The sequence below is a fragment of the Amblyraja radiata genome, chromosome 6 (assembly GCF_010909765.2).
Source record: "Amblyraja radiata isolate CabotCenter1 chromosome 6, sAmbRad1.1.pri, whole genome shotgun sequence".
In the NCBI taxonomy this organism is placed as follows: domain Eukaryota; kingdom Metazoa; phylum Chordata; class Chondrichthyes; order Rajiformes; family Rajidae; genus Amblyraja; species Amblyraja radiata.
This window is the reverse complement of record NC_045961.1, coordinates 74600587-74622948: the sequence shown is the minus strand read 5'-3', so window position 1 is coordinate 74622948 and position 22362 is coordinate 74600587.

Genomic DNA, 22362 nt, shown 5'->3' with positions numbered 1-22362 from the left:
TTTTTTTTATAGTTTTTAGTGAGTCCTGTTTTTTTGTTTGTAGGGGATATGGTCTTTTAATGTGGGGGGGTAGGTGTAACTTTATTTCTAGGTCCCTACCTGGTCGGTGTGGCAGCCTTTTCTCCGGGCTGCCCGTCGACCCGTCCTCGTGGCCTACCTGCGGGCTTGGAGCGCCGCTTCCTGGCGGGGACAGCCCAGCACCTCGGCCTCGGCGGCGGCACAGTGTTGGAGCGCTGGAGCGGAGCGGAGTGGAGCGGGCGATGCCTTGCCTGGGTCGCCGTGCTGGAGCGACGCGCTGGAGCTCTGGCGAGCTGGACCGCCGAGAGCAACATCTCCGGGCTGCGGGTCTGCGGAGTGCGGAGAGGCGGCGTGCGGTGAGGCGGCGTGCGGAGAGGCAGCAGTGCGGAGAGGCGGCGCCGACTTTATCATCGGGAGCCTGGGAGCTCCAAACCGGCGCGGCCTTGTCGGCTTCGGCAGCCGCGGGCTCCAACCAGGAAGCAGCCGTTCCAGGTGGCCCAGCTGCCGAAAGGACTCTCCCGACGCCGGGGCAAGACCACCCGGTGAGAACGGCCAGGGACATCGGGCCTCCGTAGAGGCAATTGCGGTGGCCTCAATAGGCCTGACTTTGGGGTGAACATGGGGTGGGGACTGGACATTGTGCCTTCCTCCACAGTGCTATCCACTGTGGGGGGATGATTTTTTTTTGTCTAATTGTAGTCCTGTAGGTCTGTGTCCAAGATGGCTGCCGTGAAGAGAGAGTGGACGCTGGCGCGCTTTGGCTGCCGCTGCTCTCTCTTCACACTGTGTTTTTGATTTTCTGTTTTTGGATTGAATTCTGTTTTTAATTTGTGTCTCTGTGATGTCTTTTTTACCTGTTCTATTCCGATTATATGTTTTTATTCCGATTACTATGTAAGGTGTCCTTGAGATGTCTGAAAGGCGCCCATTAAATAAAATGTATTATTATTATTATTATTAATGATTTCAGCTCCGCCTTTAACACTGTCATCCCCGCCAGCTTGATCACCAAACTCAGCGGACTTGGCATCACCACCTCCCTCTGCAATTGGACACTGGATTTCCTCACCAACAGACCACAGTCTGTTAGGGTCAACAACCTCACCTCCTCCACTCTAACACTGAACACAGGGCCGTGCCACAGGGCTGTGTGCTCAGCCCTCTCCTCTACTCCCTCTTCACCCATGACTGCATCCCTAAGTTTGGCTCCAACGCCATCATAAAATTTGCCGATGACACCACGGTGGTAGGACTGATCAGTGACAACGACGAGTCAGCCTATAGGGAGGAGGTCCAGAACCTGGCAGCCTGGTGTGCCAATAATAACCTCGTCCTCAACTCTAAGAAGACGAAAGAAATAATTGTTGACTTCAGGAAGAACAGAGGGGGCAGACATACCCCCATCCACATAAACGGGACTGAGGTTGAGCGCGTTTCCAACTACAAATTCCTCGGGATACACATCTCAGAGGATCTGTCCTGGTCCCTCAATATGACCAAATTGATCAAAAAGGCGCAGCAGCGCCTTTACTTTCTGAGGAGGCTCAAGAAAGCTCACCTGTCCCCCCAGATCCTGTCCAACTTTTACCGCTGTACCATCGAAAGTATCCTGACCACCTGCTTCATGGTATGGTACAGCAGTTGCACCGTAGCGGACAGGAAGGCACTGCAACGGGTGGTGAAAACCGCTCAGCACATCATCGGTGCCCCGCTCCCTGCCATGGATGCCCTCCACCGAAAACGGTGTCTGAGATGGGCCGGGAAAATCATCAAGGACCCCTCTCACCCTAACCATGGACTGTTTGCCCTCCTCCCATCAGGGAGGCGGTACAGGAGCCTCAGGTCTCGCACAAGCAGGCTGAGGAACAGCTTTTTCAACAACACCATTACACTGCTGAACTCGGAGTCCCGACGCTAGCCATCCTTAGACTCTCCCACTTGTATGCAGTTATCTGCCTATGTATCAGTTTTAATTCATCCACAATCCACACATTGTTAACCAGTATTTTTTTTAACTTTTATTGTATGCCAACTTTGTATTTTTATTTTTACTTCTACTATCTTGCACTATGACTATGACCAGATGCTAAACTGCATTTCGTTGTACCTATACTCGTATTTGTGCAATGACAATAAAGTTGAATTAAAGATGCCCCCTCAATCTTCTAAATTCTAGCGAGTACAAGCCGAGTCTATCCAGTCTTTCTTCATATGAAAGTCCTGACATCCCAGGAATCAGTCTGGTGAACCTTCTCTGTAATCCCTCTATGGCAAGAATGTCTTTTCTCAGATTAGGAGACCAAAACTGTATGCAATACTCCAGGTGTGGTCTCACCAAGACCCTGTACAACTGCAGTAGAACCTCTCTGCTCCTATACTCAAATCCTTTTGCTATGAATGCTAACATACCATTCGCTTTCTTCACTGCCTGCTGCACCTGCATGCCTACTTTCAATGACTGGTGTACCATGACACCCAGGTCTCATTGCATCTCCCCTTTTCCTAGTCGGCCACCATTCAGTTAATAGTCTGCTTTCCTGTTTTTGCCACCAAAGTGGATAACCTCACATTTATCCACATTATACGGCATCTGCCATGCATTTGCCCACTCACCCAGCCTATCCAAGTCATCTTGCAGCCTCCTAGCATCCTCCTCACAGTTAACACTGCCCCCCAGCTTCGTGTCATCCGCAAACTTGGAGATGTTGCATTCAATTCCCTCGTCCAAATCATTAATATATATTGTAAATAGCTGGGGTCCCAGCACTGAGCCTTGCGGTACCCCACTAGTCACTGCCTGCCATTCTGAAAAGGACCCGTTAACTCTTACTCTTTGCTTCCTGTCTGCCAGCCAGTTCTCTATCCACATCAATACTGAACCCCCAATACCGTGTGCTTTAAGTTTGCATACTAATCTCTTATGTGGGACCTTGTCGAAAGCCTTCTGAATGTCCAGATATAACACATCCGCTGGTTCTCCCCTATCCACTCTACTAGTTACATCCTCGAAAAAATTCTATAAGATTCGTCAGACATGATTTACCTTTCATAAATCCATGCTGACTTTGTCCAATGATTTCACCACTTTCCAAATGTGCTGCTCTCCCATCTTTAATAACTGACTAGCAGTTTCCCCACTACCGATCTTAGACTAACTGGTCTGTAATTCCCCGTTTTCTCTCACCCTCCATTTTTAAAAAGTGGGGTTACATTAGCTACCCTCCAATCCTCAGGAACTACTCCAGAATCTAAAGAGTTTTGAAAAATTATCACTAATGCATCCACTATTTCTGGGGCTACTTCCTTAAGTACTCTGGGATGCAGCCTATCTGGCCCTGGGGATTTATTGGCCTTTAATCCATTCAATATACCTAACACCACTTCCCAGCTAACAAGGATTTCACTCAGTTCCTCCATCTCATTTGACCCCCGGTCCCCTGCTAATTCCGGCAGATTATTTTTGTCTTCCTTAGTGAAGACAAAACCAAAGTAGTTATTCAATTGGTCTGCCATGTCCTTGTTCCCCATGATCAATTCACCTGTTTCTGACTGCAAGGGACCTACATTTGTTTTAACTAATCTTTTTCTCTTCACATATCTATAAAAACTTTTGCAGTCAGTTTTTATGTTCCCTGCCAGTATTCTTTCATAATCCAATTTCCCTTTCCTAATTAAGCCCTTTGTCCTCCTCTGCTGGACTCTGAATTTCTCCCAGTCCTCTGGTAGGCTGCTTTATCCGGCTAATTTGTATGCTTCATCTTTTGTTTTGATACTATCCCTGATTTCCCTTGTTATCCACGGATGCACTACCTTCCCTGATTTATTCTTTTACCAAACTGGGATGAACAATTGTTGTAATTCATCCATGCAGCCTTTAAATGCCTTCCATTGCATATCCACCATCAACCCTTTAAGAATCAATTGCCAGTCTATCTTCGCCAATTTACGTCTGATACCCTCAAAGTTACCTTTCTTTAAGTTCAGAACCCTTGTTTCTGAATTAATTATGTCACTCTACATCCTAATGATAAACTCAACCATATTATGGTCACTCTTGCCCAAGGGACCACGCACAACAAGACTGCTAACTACCCCTTCCTCATTACTCAATACATTGATTACATTACATGTGCTCAAACAAAGGATTTAGCATATATATATGGTTGATACAGTGGGAGGTAACTTACAAAGGGTGGTGATTCTAGACCAATAAATACAGTATCACATGGTTATATAGGTTGGGACAATCTTTCTACCCAATTACAATCATACACAGCAAAATACATCTTAGCCAATTACAATAGCATTAAACATCACATAAACACCACATGTTTTTGAGGAAAAATGATGTCACAGCAAGGATAATGAAACTTAACCAAATGATGTAAAAATAAAGAAATTAAAAACTTATCTCAGAATACTTTAATGGTACAATATTCAGACATTGTACCTTACAGACACTATAACACAGTAACATAGTGTTGTGAATATTTTTTTGCTCTCTGATGGTTGTACTCAAACTGCAATCAATTGTACTGATGTGTTTATCTCCAACTGTCTCTTGGAAGCGCGAAGCAAATAAAGAACAAATGCCCTTTGAAATCAAAGTCGAGACTGTAGACTGGTTACTTCACTGAAATAAGCATTAATGCTTGGAATTTTCCTTTCCATATAAATAAATGCAAACAATTTATTTTAAGTAAGAGAGAAGATCAGATCATGTAATTGAATAAATTATTTTTCAATCATTCATTTATTAAAACCAAATAATTTGGAGATGATTAACTGGCTGAAGTTTATTGTTTTTCCTGCAGCAATGCATCACTAAATATTGTCATAGTTATACAGCAGGGAAACAGACCCTTTGGCCCAACTTGCCAACGTGTGAGAAAGTTGCACCTCAGGTTCCCATTAAATCTTCCACCTCTCACCTTAAACCTATGTCCCCTGGTTCTCGATTCCCCTACTGTAAAAGACTGCATGCATCTATCCTATCTATTCCCTTCATGACCTTATACACGTCTATAAAGTCACCCCTCATCCTCCTGCACTGCAAGATATAAAGTCCTATCTCTCTCTATATCTCAGGCCATTAAGTCCTGACAACATCCTCATATATTTTCTCTGCACCCTTTCAAGCTTAACAACATCTGCCTTATGGCAGGGTGACCAAAACTGAACACATTACTCCAAATGTGGCCTCACCAAAATCTTGTAGAACTATAACATAACTTCCCAACTTTATTTTATATCTGTTCTGCCCACTCCCCTGACAACAGTCTGAAGAAGGCTCGACCCGAAACATCACCCATTTCTTCTTTCCAGAGATGCTGCCTGTCCTGCTGAGTTACACCAGCATTTTGTGTCTACCTTCGATTTAAACCAGCATCTGCAGTGCTTTCCTACACATTCCAACTTCTATACTCAGTTCCCTGACTGATGAAGCCCAATGCGCTGAAAGCCTTCTTGTCCACCCCATCTACCTGTGACACCACTTTTAAGGAACAATGTATCTATACTCCTAGATCCTTCTGTTCTACAACACTCCCTAGAGCCCTGCCGTTCACTGCAAACGTCCTGCCCTGGTTTAACTTCCCAAAGCTGTATCCTGGAAATAATAATAATGGATGGGATTTATATAGCGCCTTTCTAATACTCAAGGCGCTTTACATCGCATTATTCATTCATTCCTCAGTCACAGTCGGTGGTGGTAAGCTACTTCTGTAGCCACAGCTGCCCTGGGGCAGACTGACGGAAGCGTGGCTGCCAATCTGCGCCTACGGCCCCTCCGACCACCACCAATCACTCACACACATTCACACACAGGCAAAGGTGGGTGAAGTGTCTTGCCCAAGGACACAACGACAGTATGCACTCCAAGCGGGATTCGAACCGGCTACCTTCCGGTTGCCAGCCGAACACTTAGCCCATTGTGCCATCTGTCGTCCTCAGTACACGTGACAATGAACTAAACTAAAGTAACTGAACTAAACAAAATGCAACACCTCACACATATCTGCATTAATCTCCATTAACCATTCCTCAGCCCACTTGTGCAACTGATCAAGATCCTGGTTTAAGTTTTGATAACGATCTTTGCTATCTACCATACCACCCACTTTAGCATCATCTGCAAACTTACTAATCATGCCTTCTACATTCTCAACCAAATCGTTGAATTAAACCACAAACAGCAATGAGCTCATCACTGATCCCTGAGGCACACCACAAGTCATCCAATCCGAAAATGACCTTTCACCATCACCCTCTGCTTCCTTCCATGAAGCCAATTCTCCTTCCAGTTGGCTAGCTCTCCCGGGATCCCATGTGATCTAACCATCTAGAGTAGTCTATTATGTAGAGCCTTACCTTGCTGAAATCTATCCAGACAACATCTACGGCTCTGCCCTTATCACCCTTTTTGATGACTTCTTCATATATCTTAATCAGATTTGTGAGACATAATCTCCCATGCCCAAAACCATGTTTGATGTTTTATGTGTCATTCCTAACTGTCACTGCATGTCATGTTGTCACTTGTGGGTGGAGCACCAAGGCAAATTCCTTGTATGTGAATACTTGGCCAATAAACGTATTCATTCATGCTGACTATCCCTAATCAACCCGTATCTAAATACTTATATCACATCCTTCGGAATATTATTCGGTGACTTGCCTTCCATTGAAGTTAGGCAGACTGGTCTATAGTTTCCAGGGTTTTCTTTGAAACCCTTCTTAAATAGTGGCACAATATTAGCCATCTTTCTGTTCTCTGGCACCTCACCCATATCAAATGATGCTTCATATATCTCAGCCAGTGTGCCTGTAATTTCCTCTCTAGCCTCCGACAGTGTCCTTGGGTATATTTGACCAGGTCCAGGAGATTTGTCTACATTCATGTACCTTAGGATGTTCAGCACTTCCTCGACTATAATACTCACTGTCCTCATGACACTTCCATTAACTGCCTCAAGTTCCCCAGTCAAATCTCTTTCTTCGCAGTAAAAATCGAGGAGAAATACTCATTCAAGATTTTGCCCATCTCCTGCAGCTCCACACAGAGATGACCGCTTTGGATTCTGAAGGGCCCTATTCTCTCCCTAGTCACCCTCTTTCCCTTAATGTACTTACATTGTACTTCATTTTATTTCTATCTAATATTTTATTGTAGGCAGAATATCTTTAATTACTTATCTGGGTGTTATTTTATGGATCAGGTGATATAATCCATCATTCATATATAATGATGCAATTTTTATTTTGTTTCAGGCTAAAGTGTTCATTTAGTCATATGACATATGATATGCGGTGGCATAGTGGCGCAGCAGTTGCAACATTGGAGACCCGGGTTCGATCCCGACTACGAATGCTGTCTGTACAGAGTTTGTACATTCTCCCCGTGACTTACGTGGGTTTTCTCTGAGATCTTCAGTTTCCTCCCACATGCCAAAGATGTACAGGTTTGTAAGTTAATTGGCTTGGTTTGTATACTTGGTATAAGTGTAAATTGTCCCTAGTGTGTGTAGGCTTGTATTAATGTGCGGGGATCGCTGGTCGGTGCAGACTCGGTGGGCCGCAGGGCCTGTTTCCGTGCTGTATCTCTAAACTAAACTAAGTAGGGAAAGCCACCTTAGTCCACCATGTCCATGGCAACCGTTAGCAATTATCTATACTTAGCCCCATTTGTCAGCACTAGGTCCTTCTATGCATTGGCAATTCAAGTGCTCATCTTGATATTTCTTAAATTAATTGAGAGTACCTGCCTTCACCACCCACTCAGGCAGTGTATTCTAGATTCCAGCCATCATCTGGGCGAAAAAATAAATTCTTCTCAGATCCCCTCTAAACCTCCCACTCCTTGCCTTGAACAAATGCCCTCCAGTTTTCAATCCCACTGCTGTAGGGATCAGGTATTTTTCATTTGTGTGTTAGTGGTATGTGGCCAATTGTGGGTCTATTTATAATTTGGAACTGAGACCAGCGTGAGTGAAAGGTAAAAGAATGATTAGCCAGTCAACCCACAATGCCAGACCCTCTGTAGGAAATAGCTATCACGTTGTTTTCAGAAGAGGCAGTGTTTTCTTTGTAATCTTGTTTTTTGTATTCTAAAGAGAACTGCAACAAGTCTTGTAGTTTCTCATCAGTTTCCTGGTGACTTGTCTTTTCTGTGAAAAAAAATTAGACAGATCACATGGAGATGTGACATTCTGCTGTCATCCTGGGCTCACCAGTTGTCAGCCTCTTGCCTGCTCTTAGACTGCGGATCTGAAACACAATGCTGGCTTTGATTGACTGAAGGCCCAGTACTAATAAGCTTGCTTGACATTAACACATAACAGGACAGTTTGAAATCTGATCATTTTTGTGAAAGCTTTATGTGGCTATATTGTGTGGGCTTGCTACAAAAGGGTTGGGCGTATTGAGATTTTAATGAGAACACATCACTCATTTATATTGTGGTATGTCTTCCGGAAGGTCAAATTATTTAGTTTTATTATTCTTCAGGACTGAGTCAATTTTCATAGTCAATGAATAGTTTTGCCACTTAGCTGGAACATTTCTTTCTCTTTTGTTTTATTCCTGGAGGATTTCAAACTTAATTTCACTTGTATTTAGGAAATTAGGAAATCAGGATATTAAATCCCACTTACTTTCCATGTCATTCAATCTGATTTTGGCATGGTTTGTACTTTCCTACCTCTTTCCTGCATGATCTACATATCCCTTGATTCCCCTAATATCTAATAACCCATGCATCCCTGTCTTAAATAATATTTTGCAACCTAGGCATTCTCTCAGAATTAAAAATGACTATGGTTTTGTGGGTTTTCAGATGGCTAATGAATTTAATGTGGGAAATGTAGTCTCTTTCACACTGAATGGATGGGTAGTTTGTGCAGTTTGGTTTAGTTTAGCGATACAGCGCAGAACCAGACCTTAGGCCCACCGAGCCCATGCAGACCAGCAATCCCCGCACACTAGCACTATCCCCCTACACTACACACTAGAGACAACTCACAAATGTTACCGAAGCCAATTAACCTCCTAAATTGTATGTCTTTGGAGTGTGGGAGGGAACCGAAGTACCCAGGGAAAACCCACGCAGTCACAGGGGGAATGTACAAACACCGTACACACAGCACCAGTAGTTAGGATCGAATCCGGGTCTCTGGCGCTGTAAGGCAACAACTCTACCGCTGGGCCCCTTGATTTGCTTCTGGAGCTTAAGCAGGGCTTTTGTGTTCTGTGCATTTCCTTGATGTTCTCAATGTCATGCTGAATGCTCCTTCTCCAGACTGAGTGATCATTGGCCAGATGTTCACAGTAATCCATGGAGATGTCGCACTTCTTCAAGGAAGCTTTGAGCACCAGCACCGTTCTATCACTCAGTGACTGAGCCTTCACAGGATTAAGGGCCTGTCCCACGAGCATTCCAAACCGGAAACGGGGGCCGCGCGGAGGTTGAGTGATCCCCGTACAGGGCCGGTCCCACCAACATGCGCCTGCATGCGGCGAGCACGACCAAACCGGAAGCGGGGGCTGCGCGGAGGTTGAGTGATTGACGTGAAGTTCGAGGGAAGCTCGCGCGTGACGTACGGCGTCTAGACGCTGCATACGGCGTCAAGACGCTGCGTACGGCTTCGAGACACTGCGCACGCCCGTCGAGGCGGTGTGTACGGCGTAGATGCGGCTGCGGGCAGGCAGGCCGTTGCCGCGCGGAATTTTTGAACACGGTCAGTTTTTCGTAGACCCGCGCGATGTCGGGACCAGCCCCGCGAGGCCGTACGGCTCAAACGACCAGGTTAGGTCGCGCTTGCCGCATGGAGTCACATGCTCGTGGGACAGGCCCTTAAGGAATTTCAAAGATTCACCAGTCTATGAGTGAAGAATTCTTTTCTCATCTTTGTGTAATTAATGAACCCTTCATGGAGAGATGTGGACGCCTGTTTCTAGACATTCCAGCAAGGAGAAAGATCAATTCTCTATCTATCTTGTCAAGCCCCACAAGGATTTTGAATATTTCAATGTGATTATTTCTTATCCTCAATTCAACATTGTATAGATCCATTTTGCTTAATCCCTCCTCATAAAACATTCCAGCCTCCCAAGAGTCAATCTGGTGAACCTTTCCTGCATTCCCTCTATTGCAAGTATTTCCTTCCAGGAGATCAGCCTTATGCACAGTTCCAGCTGCAATCTCACCGGGTTATTACATAATTGGAGCAAGATGTTCTTAAATCCTCTTATAATGAAGGCTAATTGCTTGCTGTTTCTGCATGCTAACTTTCAGTTAGTTTGTTATTCTTGTACAGGGACACCTAACTCTCTCAGATCACCTTTCAATCTTTCAACATTTAAAACCATTCTGTGTTTTTATAGTTTTGACCAAAGAGAATGATCCCACATTTACTGTAGTAACATAGTATTTCATCTGTCATGGCCTAGCTCATTCACGTAGCCTGCTTCTCCATTCCAGAGGCCTCTCTGCATTCCTCTCTCAGCCCACGTGGTCACCTAACAAACAATGCTGCATTACTCTTGCATCTTTAATACAAATCATTGAGACAGTTTATGGGCACAGGTTCCTCTGCACAGTACTTCACTAGGCACAGACTCCTAACCCAACATGACAATATTTCCTGTCCATGCCAATATATTATTTCCAATCCGGTATTCGTCCTTACTCTATTGTGTGTGTAATTTCATCGGCCAAAAGTCCAGGAAGAGCACATTAATGGTCACTTTTATCTATACTGCTAGATACTGCCTAAAAAAACCTAAACAAACAAATTGTTATAGGTTATATGTTATAAACTTGTTATTTACCCTTTTATAACGCAAGTGGCTTCTGCCCAGTCCTATTAATATTTACCGTCCCCAAATAATTTTTTCTTAATCATAAATTAATGCATTTTTGCACTTCTGATAGTAGGGTAATTGGTCTCTGTTTCTCCCCCTCTCTCTCTCCCTCTCGCTCACTCTCTCCCTCACTCTCTCCCTCACTTTCTCCCTCACTCTCTCCATCCCCCTCTCTCCCCCTTCACTCCCCCTCTCCCCCTCTATCTCTCTCTCCACCCTCTGTTTTCGTTCTCTCCCTCTCCCTCTCCCTCTCCCTCTCCCTCTCCCTCTCCCTCTCCCTCTCCCTCTCCCTCTCCCTCTCCCTCTCCCTCTCCCTCTCCCTCTCCCTCCTCTCCCTCTCCCTCTCCCTCTCCCTCTCCCTCTCCCTCTCCCTCTCCCTCTCCCTCTCCCTCTCCCTCTCCCTCTCCCTCTCCCTCTCCCTCTCCCTCTCCCTCTCCCTCTCCCTCTCCTCTCCCTCTCCTCTCCCTCTCCCTCTCCTCTCTCTCTCTCTCTCGTCTCTCTCTCTCTCTCTCTCTCTCTCTCTCTCCTCTCTCTCTCTCTCTCTCTCTCTCTCTCTCTCATCTCCTCTCTCTCTCTCTCTCTCTCTCTCTCTCTCTCTCTCTCCCCCTCTCCCATTTTAGTAGATTTGCAAAGATTACTGTAGATTTGTAAAGATAATCTGAGATAATCAGATTAAACATGAATATTTTCAGTTTTTAGTGAAAATCTATGATATTATGTTCCTTTAACTACAAGATTATCAATGAAGTTTATCAAGATACAATACAGATAAAAAATATCCCACCCCACTCACCCATTCCACAAACATACTGATCTGCAAACCTTGTTTTACACTATATCCTTTATCTGTGCACTGTGCACGGTTTGATTGTATTCATGTATAGTCCTTACTTTGACTGGATAGCATGCAGACAATAGCTTTTCACTCTACATGTGACAAAAATAGTCATTTTATCAATTTCACTGGCTCTTGATATTATCAATCATTCATGAAATTGGAAATGGTGAAAAGTCACGAAACAACCTAACTTTCTAAATATGATAGATGTCATATTTTTAAACATGTGGATTTTCTTTTGCAGACATCTTTAGGATGATGTTATTATAGGCATCTAACAGTGTAGGAACTGTGAGTTTTAAAATGTTCACCCTTGTCTTCAAATCTTTTCATAGCCTAGATTCTCTCAACTTCTTCACCATCCTCCTGCCTTACCTCCATCATATTAGTACTTCTTTAATTCTGGCCTCTTATAAATTCCCAGACATATATTTTTCACTGTTGGCAGCTAGACTTTCAGCTACTAAGACTGTAAGCTCTGAATTTCCATCCCATACATCTCCATGTGTCTATCCTGTACTGTTTTAAATTTGTTCCTTAAAAGCTGTTTCTGTGATTAAGCTTTTGGTCCCCAGCCTTTGATCCCATCAAGCTGCTTGGCACCTATTTTGCTTGAGAATTTTTTTAATTACCATGTTTTTTTTTACTGTGTTAAAGGTGCTTTTCTTTGGATTGAATGCATTTGCACACTGAAGATCGGGAATGTAACACAGCATTTTAATTTTGCTAACAGCTAAGATATAATCTGGAAATCCTGTCAATAATGTCATGGATTTTTCTTACTGGCATTAATGTTTGGAACACAATGCAGATGTTGATGGGGTTGGAAAGGGGATTGAGAAAAGGGAGAGCAAAAAAGGCAGTAAGTAATTACCAAGAACCCATTATAGTACATAAATATTGTCGGCACGGTCTGCTCACCTGTGTTTGTTAGTCTGCGGTAACACCGTTTAATGAGGGAGTCTATTAATACAAAGTTCTATTAAAAGTTCCAGCTACTTGTGTTTAGTCACTGTGGAATTTGACATGATTTTTCCTGACAGTGTCAGGAGTACCTCCTGGTCAAATTGCTAAACACTACAACAGATGGACAGAAAGCAAGGCTTATTTCCTACCTCTCCCTTTCACGATGCTTCAGTGATTTGCACTGAATGAAATGACAGAAATATACTATACTGCAAGGAATATAATAACCAATTTGTGTACAGCTAATTCTCACAAACAATAAAATGGTAGTCATCAAATATTCTATTCCGATGCCGTGAAGTTATTAGCTATCACTGGTTCCTTTGTGTTTCCGCTCTCTAACTACTCTCTTTAATCTCATTAATCATAAACTATTCAACCAGATGATTTCAACAGTTGGTCTCACTCTGTCAGAGATATTCCGTTTGCCCTATTTATCTCTACTATAGCCTCTCTGAAACTTAAACTTAACTTGTTTTCCCACCTTTCAAGTTCTGACAAAGCGACTTTGACTTGAAATGCCAAATCTGATTCACTTACCACAGATGTTGCCTGATCTGCTGAGCGTTTACAACATTTTCTGCTTTTAATTAATTTTAGTAATGCTGAGTAGGAGGTAAATATTAGACAATAGACAATAGGTGCAGGAGTAGGCCATTCGGCCCTTCGAGCCAGCACCACCATTCAATGTTATCATGGCTGATCATCTACAATCAGTACCCTGACCATCCCCAATCAGTTCCTGCCTTCTTCCCATATCCCCTGACTCCGCTATCTTTAAGAGCCCTATCTAGCTCTCTCTTGAAAGTATCCAGAGAACCGGCCTCCACCCCCCTCTGAGGCGGAGAATTCCACAGACTCACAACTCTTTAGACTAAACACAAGGAGCAACTTGTTCACATAATGACATTGATATTGCCATGTGTACCAAGATACAGTGACAAACTGTATTTGCATGGTATCCATCCCACTCCACCAAAATATGGCAAGGTGGCACTGCTGGTAGAGCAGCTGCTTCACAAAGCAGCTGCTCTAAATGTCAGTAAGATAAAGGGGCTAGTTATTGCCATCAGGAAACAAGGTGGTGTGCACTCTCCAGTCACCTTTAATTGCGAAGCTCAAATGTCACCCGCAATTTGTACTGAACCAACCACATTAAGACTATGGCCAAGAAAGCCAACGATACCTTGACTTCCTCAGACGACTATGGAAGTTATCAATGTCTTCAACTTTTACAGATGCACTGTAAAATGCATCCTATCCGGATGCATTGCAGTATGGTTTTGGAAGAGTTCTGCCCAAGGTCACAAGAAATTGCAGATATTTGTAGATGTAGCCCAGTCCATCAAGCATATCAGCCTCCCCCCCCCCCCCCCCCCCCCCCTCTCCAGTCGTCTCCATCTACACTTCTTGCTTCCTCGATAAATCAGCCAACATAATGACCACACTCTGGTCATTTCCTGTTCTCTCTGCAGTGGATCAAGGCTGTCTGGGAGGCTGGAGTTAATATGCACCACAACTTGCCTCCCTCAGCATTTCATGATAATTGATATAATAAAGCCACTGCGCAGGAGTCATTAAGGCACACTAAGTTGCTTTTCTTTGCACCAGAGTGCATGATAGCACCTCTTCTAATTCTCAGTTCACCCTCAGTACTGTACTAAAATGTTAACCAAGTTAACGATGCTAAACTTTACTTTAGTTTACTTTACAGGAACAGAGTGGAAACAGACCCTTCGGCCCACCAAGTCCATGCCGACCAGCAATCACCTCGTACACTGGCACTACCCTACAGACTAGGGACAATTTACAATTCTTTGCTGAGGCCAATTAATCTACAGACCTGGGTGTCTTTGGAGTGTGGGAGGAAACAGGAACACCCGTAGAAAACCCATGCAGTCACAGGGAGAACATGCAAACTCCGTACAGACAGCACCCATAGTCAGGATCGAACCTGGGTTTCTGGCACCGTTAGGCAGCAACTTTACGCTGCACCACCATGCCGCGGCTAGTGTGTAACTTAAATGCATAATCTGGATCATAAAGAAAGGAGGGAGCAAGAATGCACCAAGCTCACTTGCAACACAATTCTTGATGCCATTTCAGAGGTTTTCATTTGATGGGGTGGACAGCAATGTCAATGGGCTTCTGCTGTTAAAGCAGGTTCTTGTAATGCCTGCATCAACATAGTGTAACAGGGCCAAATAAGTCCAAGTCTGACATTGGGAATCTCAATTCGGGTCAGTCGCCATTAAGTTAATTAATTGCCAACTTTCTTTCAGGGCCAGATAGGCTGCATCCCAGAGTACTTAAGGAAGTAGACCCAGAAATAGTGGATGCATTAGTGATAATTTTTCAAAACTCTTTAGATTCTGGAGTAGTTCCTGAGGATTGGATGGTAGCTAATGTAACCCCACTTTTTAAAAAGGGAGGGAGAGAGTAAACGGGGAATTACAGACCAGTTAGTCTAACATCGGTAGTGGGGAAACTGCTAGAATCAGTTATTAAAGATGGGATAGCAGCACATTTGGAAAGTGATGAAATCATTGGACAAAGTCAGCATGGATTTATGAAAGGTAAATCATGTCTGACGAATCTTATAGAATTTTTTGAGGATGTAACTAGTAGAGTGGATAATGGAGAACCAGTGGATGTTTTATATCTGGACTTTCAGAAGGCTTTCGACAAGGTCCCACATAAGAGATTAGTATACAAACTTAAAGCACACGGTATTGGGGGTTCAGTATTGATGTGGATAGAGAACTGGCTGGCAGACAGGAAGCAAAGAGTAGGAGTAAACGGGTCTTTTTCACAATGGCAGGTAGTGACTAGTGTGGTACCGCAAGGCTCAGTGCTGGGACCCCAGCTATTTACAATATATATTAATGATTTGGACGAGGGAATTGAATGCAACATCTCCAAGTTTGCGGATGACACGAAGCTGGGGGGCAGTGTTAGCTATGAGGAGGATGCTAGGAGGCTGCAAGGTGACTTGGATAGGCTGGGTGAGTGGGCAAATGCATGGCAGATGCAGTATAATGTGGATAAATGTGAGGTTATCCACTTTAGTGGCAAAAACAGGAAAGTAGACTTTTATCTGAATGGTGGCCGATTAGGAAAAGGGGAGATGCAACAAGTCCTGGGTGTCATGGTCCACCAGTCATTAAAAGTAGGCATGCAGGTGCAGCAGGCAGTGAAGAAAGCGAATGGTATATTAGGATTCATAGCAAAAAGATTTGAATATAGGAGCAGGGAGGTTCTACTGCAGTTGTACAGGGTCTTAGTGAGACCACACCTGGAGTATTGCGTACAGTTTTGGTCTCCAAATCTGAGGAAAGACATTCTTGCCATAGAGGGAGTACAGAGAAGGTTCACCAGACTGATTCCTGGGATGTCAGGACTTTCATATGAAGAAAGACTGGATAGACTCGGCTTGTACTCGCTAGAATTTAGAAGATTGAGGGGGGATCTTATAGAAACTTACAAAATTCTTAAGGCTAGATGCAGGAAGATTGTTCCCGATGTTGGGGAAGTCTAGAACAAGGGGTCACAGTTTAAAGATAAGGGGGAAATCTTTTAGGACCGAGATGAGGAAAACATTTTTCACACAGAGAGTGGTGATTCTCTGGAATTCTCTGCCACAGAAGGTAGTTGAGGCCAGTTCATGAGAATACTGATGTGCCTTCTCGAGCCCACATTCGCTGTGATGGTATTTCAGTCTCAGTCACAGAAAATCCTTCAGAGGGGTGAACCCTCGAAAAGCGCCTGGACATGATGGTATACCAAGTCGTGTTCTAAAAACCTGTGCGGACCAACTGGTTTGAATTTTTGCGGACATTTTCAACCTCTCACTTCTGAGGTCTGAGGTTCCCACCTGCTTTAAAAGGGCATCAATTATACCAGTGCCCAAGAAGAGCAAGGTGACGTGCCTCAATGACTATCGACCAGTGGCACTAACGTCGGTGGTGATGAAGTGCTTTGAGAGGTTGATCATGGCGCAAATCAACTCCTACCTCGACAGAAATCTGGACCCACTGCAGTTCGCATACCGCCACAACAGATCAACGGTGGATGCGATCTCGCTGGCTCTCTGCTCTGGACCACTTGGATAACAAGAACTCATATGTCAGGCTGTTATTCATTGATTAGAGCTCGGCATTTAATACAATCATCCCCTCCAAGCTGGTTACCAAACTCGCAGAACTGGGTCTCTGCGCATCCCTCTGCAATTGGATCCTCGACTTCCTCATTCAAAGACCACAGACTGTTTGTATTGGTGGAAATGTGTCAGCCTCGATAACAATCAGCACGGGAGCATCTCAAGGCTGCGTGCTCAGCCCCCTGCTTTACTCACTCTATACTCATGACTACGTAGCCGGTCACAGTGCGAACTCCATAATCAAGTTCGCTGACGATACCACTGTAGGATGTATCACTGATGGGGACGAGTCAGAGTATAGACGTGAGATCGACCGACTGACCAAATTGTGCCAGCCCAATAACCTGGCCCTCAACACCAGCAAAACCAAGGAACTGATTGTGGACTTTGGAAGGGGTAGGATGGGGACCCACAGGCCCGTTTATATCAACGGGTCGATGGTGGAGAGGATCAAGAGCTTCAAATTCCTGGGCTTGCATATTTCTGAAGATCTCTCCTGGTCCGAGAACAGATGCAATTATTATTATTTTTTTATTTTTTATTCATTAGAAGCAGTGTACAAAAGTATAAACCGTGGCACATGACATAATACAGTTATTGTACAGCTTCAATTTTAATTTTTAGCTAAAGATGAGAAAGAAGAAGAGAGAAAAAGCAAAAGAGAGAGAAAGTGAATGTGCAAGAATAGAACCCCTAGACTACCAAATTGGTGTAGCTGAGAGTGAGTAAGTAAAATAAATAAGAAAAACGTAGAGAAATAAAAAGACAAAAACAGAAAGAAAACCAAAAAGTGATAATATACCTGCTTCGTATCTCTCCCCACCCATCACCCAACCCGTAATTCGATTTAATCCCAAAGTTGTGTTGCACCATACTATCCTTGTAATGAATCAATGAATGGTGACCATATCTTCAAAAATTGCTCTGGTTTTTCTGCTAAGACAAGTCTCATATTTTCAAGATGTAGCATCTCAGACATGTTTGTAATCCACATTTTAAGAGTAGGGGCAGATGTATTTTTACAGAATGTAAGTATTAGTTTTTTCGCCATTATCAGGCCACAATTGAGGAAACGTCTTTGAAATATTGATAGCTCAGAGCAGGCTTCTGACTTTCCTAGAATAATCAGTTCCGTGTCGAGGTCCAGTTTTGTTTTCATGGGTATATGTTATCCAGTAGTCATGGGTATATGTTTTCAAATAGTCTCGAATTTGAAGATCTGAAATATTGATTACCTTTCAGGTGGTATTTTGACTGTAATTCCTGAAATGAGAGAAGAGTTCCCATCTCGTAGAGATCTCCAAGTTTTTTAATTCCTAGTCTTTCCCAATAAGTAAACGTTTTATCTATAATAGATGGCTTGAACAAAGGGTTATTAGCTATTGGTGAGAGAAGAGATACATTTCTTAGTTTAAAAGTTGATTTTACTTGTCTCCATCACTGATGGAATTATTAAGAAAGCACATCAGCGTCTCTACTCCCTGAGAAGATTACGGAGAGTCGGTATGTCAAGGAGGACTCTCTCTAACTTCTTCAGGTGCACAGTAGAGAGCATGCTGACCGGTTGCATCGTGGTTTGGTTCGGAAACTTGAGCGCCCAGGAGCGAAAAGACTACAAAAAGTAGTAAACACTGCCCAGTCCATCATCGGCTCTGACCTCCCTACCATCGAGGGGATCTATTACAGTTGCTGCCTCAAAAAGGCTGGCAGCTTCATCAAGGACCCACACCATCGTGGCCACACACTCATCTCCCCGCTACCTTCAGGTAGAAGGTACAGGAGCCTGAAGGTTGCAACGTCCAGGTTCAGAAATAGCTACTTCCCCACAGCCATCAGGCTATTAAACTCAACTGAAACAAATCTCTGTACATTAATAGACCATTATCTGTTTATTTGCACTTTATCTGCTTATTTATTGATGTGTGTATATATTTATATAATGGTATATGGAATCACTGATATGTTCTGTATTCATGCCTACTATATTCTGTTGTGCTGAAGCAAAGCAAGAATTCTATTGTCCTATCTCAAAAATTGTCCTATCTGGGACACATGACAATAAACTCTCTTGACTTGACTTGGGCTAGATGTGACGTCTGGTCATGTCAGAGTTTGCATGTTGCCTTGAGCCCACATGGGCTTTCTGGTGGTCAAGAGTCAAGAGTGTTTTATTGTCATATGTCCCGAAACAGAATAATGACATCCTCACTTGCAGCAGCACAACAGATATGTAAACATAGTACTCTGTGAACTCCGTAATAAACAAAATAAAGTTCAGTGTGTATGTATATATACAGTGGCTTGCAAAAGTTTTCATACCCCTTGAACTTTTGACCAACACAAAGTGGTGCATAATTGTGAAGTGGAAGGAAAATGATACATGGTTTTCAAATTTTTTTACAAATAAAAAACTGAAAAGTGTGGCGTGCAAAAGTATTCAGCCCCCCTGAGTCAATACTTTGTAGAACCACCTTTCGCTGCAATTACAGCTGCAAGTCTTTTCGGGTATGTCTCTACCAGCTTTGCACATCTAGAGATTGAAATTTTTGCCCATTCTTCTTTGCAAAATAGCTCAAGCTCAGTCAGATTGGATGGAGAGCGTCTGTGAACAGCAATTTTCAAGTCTTGCCAGAGATTCTCAATTGGATTTAGGTCTGGACTTTGACTGGGCCATTCTAACACATGAATATGCTTTGATCTAAACCATTCCATTGTAGCTCTGGCTGTATGTTTAGGGTCGTTGTCCTGCTGGAAGGTGAACCTCCGCCCCAGTCTCAAGTCTTTTGCAGACTCTAACAGGTTTTCTTCCAAGATTGCCCTGTATTTGGCTCCATCCATCTTCCCATCAACTCTGACCAGCTTCCCTGTCCTTGCTGAAGAAAAGCATCTTCACAGCATGATGCTGCCACCACCATGTTTCACAGTGGGGATGGTGTGTTCAGGGTGATGTGCAGTGTTAGTTTTCCGCCACACATAGCGTTTTGCATTTAGGCCAAAAACCTCAATTTTGGTCTCATCTGACCAGAGCACCTTCCTCCACATGTTTGCTGTGTCCCCCACATGGCTTGTGGCAAACTGCAAACGGGACTTCTTATGGCTTTTTTTCAACAATGGCTTTCTTCTTGCCACTCTTCCATAAAGGCCCGATTTGTGGAGTGCACGACTAATAGTTGTCCTGTGGACATATTCTCCCACCTGAGCTGTGGATCTCTGCAGCTCCTCCAGAGTTGGCTGCTTCTCTGATCAATGCTCTCCTTGCCCGGCCTGTCAGTTTAGGTGGATGGCCATGTCTTGGTAGGTTTGCATTTGTGCCATACTCTTTCCATTTTCGGATGATGGATTGAACAGTGCTCCGTGAGATGTTCAAAGCTTGGGATTTTTTTTATAACCTAACCCTGCTTTAAACTTCTCCACAACTTTATCCCTGACCTGTCTGGTGTGTTCCTTGGGCTTCATGATGCTGTTTGTTCATTAATGTTCTCTAACAAACCTCTGAGGCCTTCACAGAACAGCTGTATTTATACTGACATTAGATTACACACAAGTGGACTCTATTTACTAATTAGGTGACTTCTGAAGGCAATTGGTTGGACTGGATTTTATTTAGGGGTATCAGAGTAAAGGGGGCTGAATACTTTTGCACGCCACACTTTTCAGTATTTTATTTGTAAAAAAATTTGAAAACCATGTATCATTTTCCTTCCACTTCACAATTATGCGCCACTTTGTGTTGGTCTATCACATAAAATCCCAATAAAATACATTTACGTTTGTGGTTGTAACGTGACAAAATGTGGAAAAGTTCAAGGGGTATGAATACTTTTGCAAGCCACTGTATGTAGGCAGCATCACTGGAGAACATGGATAAGCGACGTTAGGACTCTTCCTCGGACTGTTTCAGTCTGCTGTTACTCCATTACTTTGTGACGTTTCTTAGACTAGGCGCCAATGCCGCTGGTCTGGACCAATGAGCCCTTCTTCACCAGTTCATGCAGCTGTAGTTGTGACTCATGTTGTAGCCCCAGGGGACAGTGCTTTCTTCAGTCCTCTGCCAATGACAAAACATGCTCGGTTGCCGTGGGGCTTCCTCCCCTCTCACCTGCTGCCGCTTCCAAGTTGGTGCTTATTGGCGACTACAGGGGAGAAGGAGGAAGAGGCTGTGGTGGTGGAGATGGGAGGAAGGGGCAGAGTGGACAGAGCGATGGCAGGAGTAGGCGATGTTGTTCGAACAGGGAGCGGATAAAGGCACCGTGGAGCGGATAAAGTCACCATGGACAGCAAGAAGCAGCAGCAGATGAGAGGGGTGGGATGACCGAGGACATCCTGTTGGTGGTGACGGCCCAAAGAAAGCGCTGCCCCCAGGGGCTACAACATGAGCCGCAACAACAGCCATGTCACTTGTGGGTGAAGAAGGGCTCACTGGTGCACCTTGCGAGTCAGGGTGGGGTCGAGGTGGGGTCTTTGGAGAGATAGTGTGAGCTGGGGATGGCATCGGCTGGTCTGTTCGCTACATACAAAATCCATTATAGTCTGAATATAGTCCTCACTCTGAAGAAGGGTCCCACCCGAAACGTCACCCTTTCCTTCTCTCCAGCAATCCTGCCTGACCCGCTGAGTTAATCCAGCATTTTGTGTCCAACCATTATAAAGGGTTTGGAGGATGTAGTGTTTAAAAGCCTGATGGTTGGAGGGAAGAAGCTGCTCCTGAACCTGGACGTTAGTCTTCAGGTTCTTATACCTTCTTTCCGATGGCAGGAGAGAAATGAGAGTGTAGCCATGGGGGCATGGGTCCCTGACGCTGCTGCCTGCCTTTTAGAGATGCCTTCGATGGTGAGGAGGTCAGTCCCGGTGATGGACTGGGCAGTGTTCACCACTTTTTGGAATCTTCTTTGTTCCTGGGAGTTAAGGTTCCTCGGTTTTCTTAGGATCTGGGAATATTGTCCAAATAGTTCCCAGTGCGGTTCCTCCCACCAACACCACACATTCTCATTCCCATACCAAATGAAAGTCGGGTCAAGTCAAGAGTCAAGTCAAGAGAATTTATTGTCATGTGTCCCAGAATGTTCAATGAAATTCTTGCTTGCTGCAGCACAACAGAGTATTGTCAGCAAAAATACAGAACAGTTCAGTTCAATATACACATAAGTAATTTAATAGAACTTGGTAATATACCATTGTGCAGGAACATAACCTGTGTCAGTCTCATTACTGTGCAGGGTCCTGACTCTTCCTCAGAGCGATATATATCTTCCACTTCCTATATGTTGGGACAGAATCTGTGCGTCTGGAATCTTATCTTGCTACTTGGTGTGAAGTGTCCTGCACTTTTGCTATCTTGTTGTTGACTTAATCATCGGTCTTGAGCAGCATAATTGGAACAACTCATCATTTTCAAACAGCTGCAATGGGAGATTACTGCTGAGAAATGTCCTGCCATGGTTTCCACATTACAACAATAGTTATTCTTCAGGGATACCTCTTTGCCTGTAAAGCATTTTGGAAAATCCTGAGATAAGTAAAG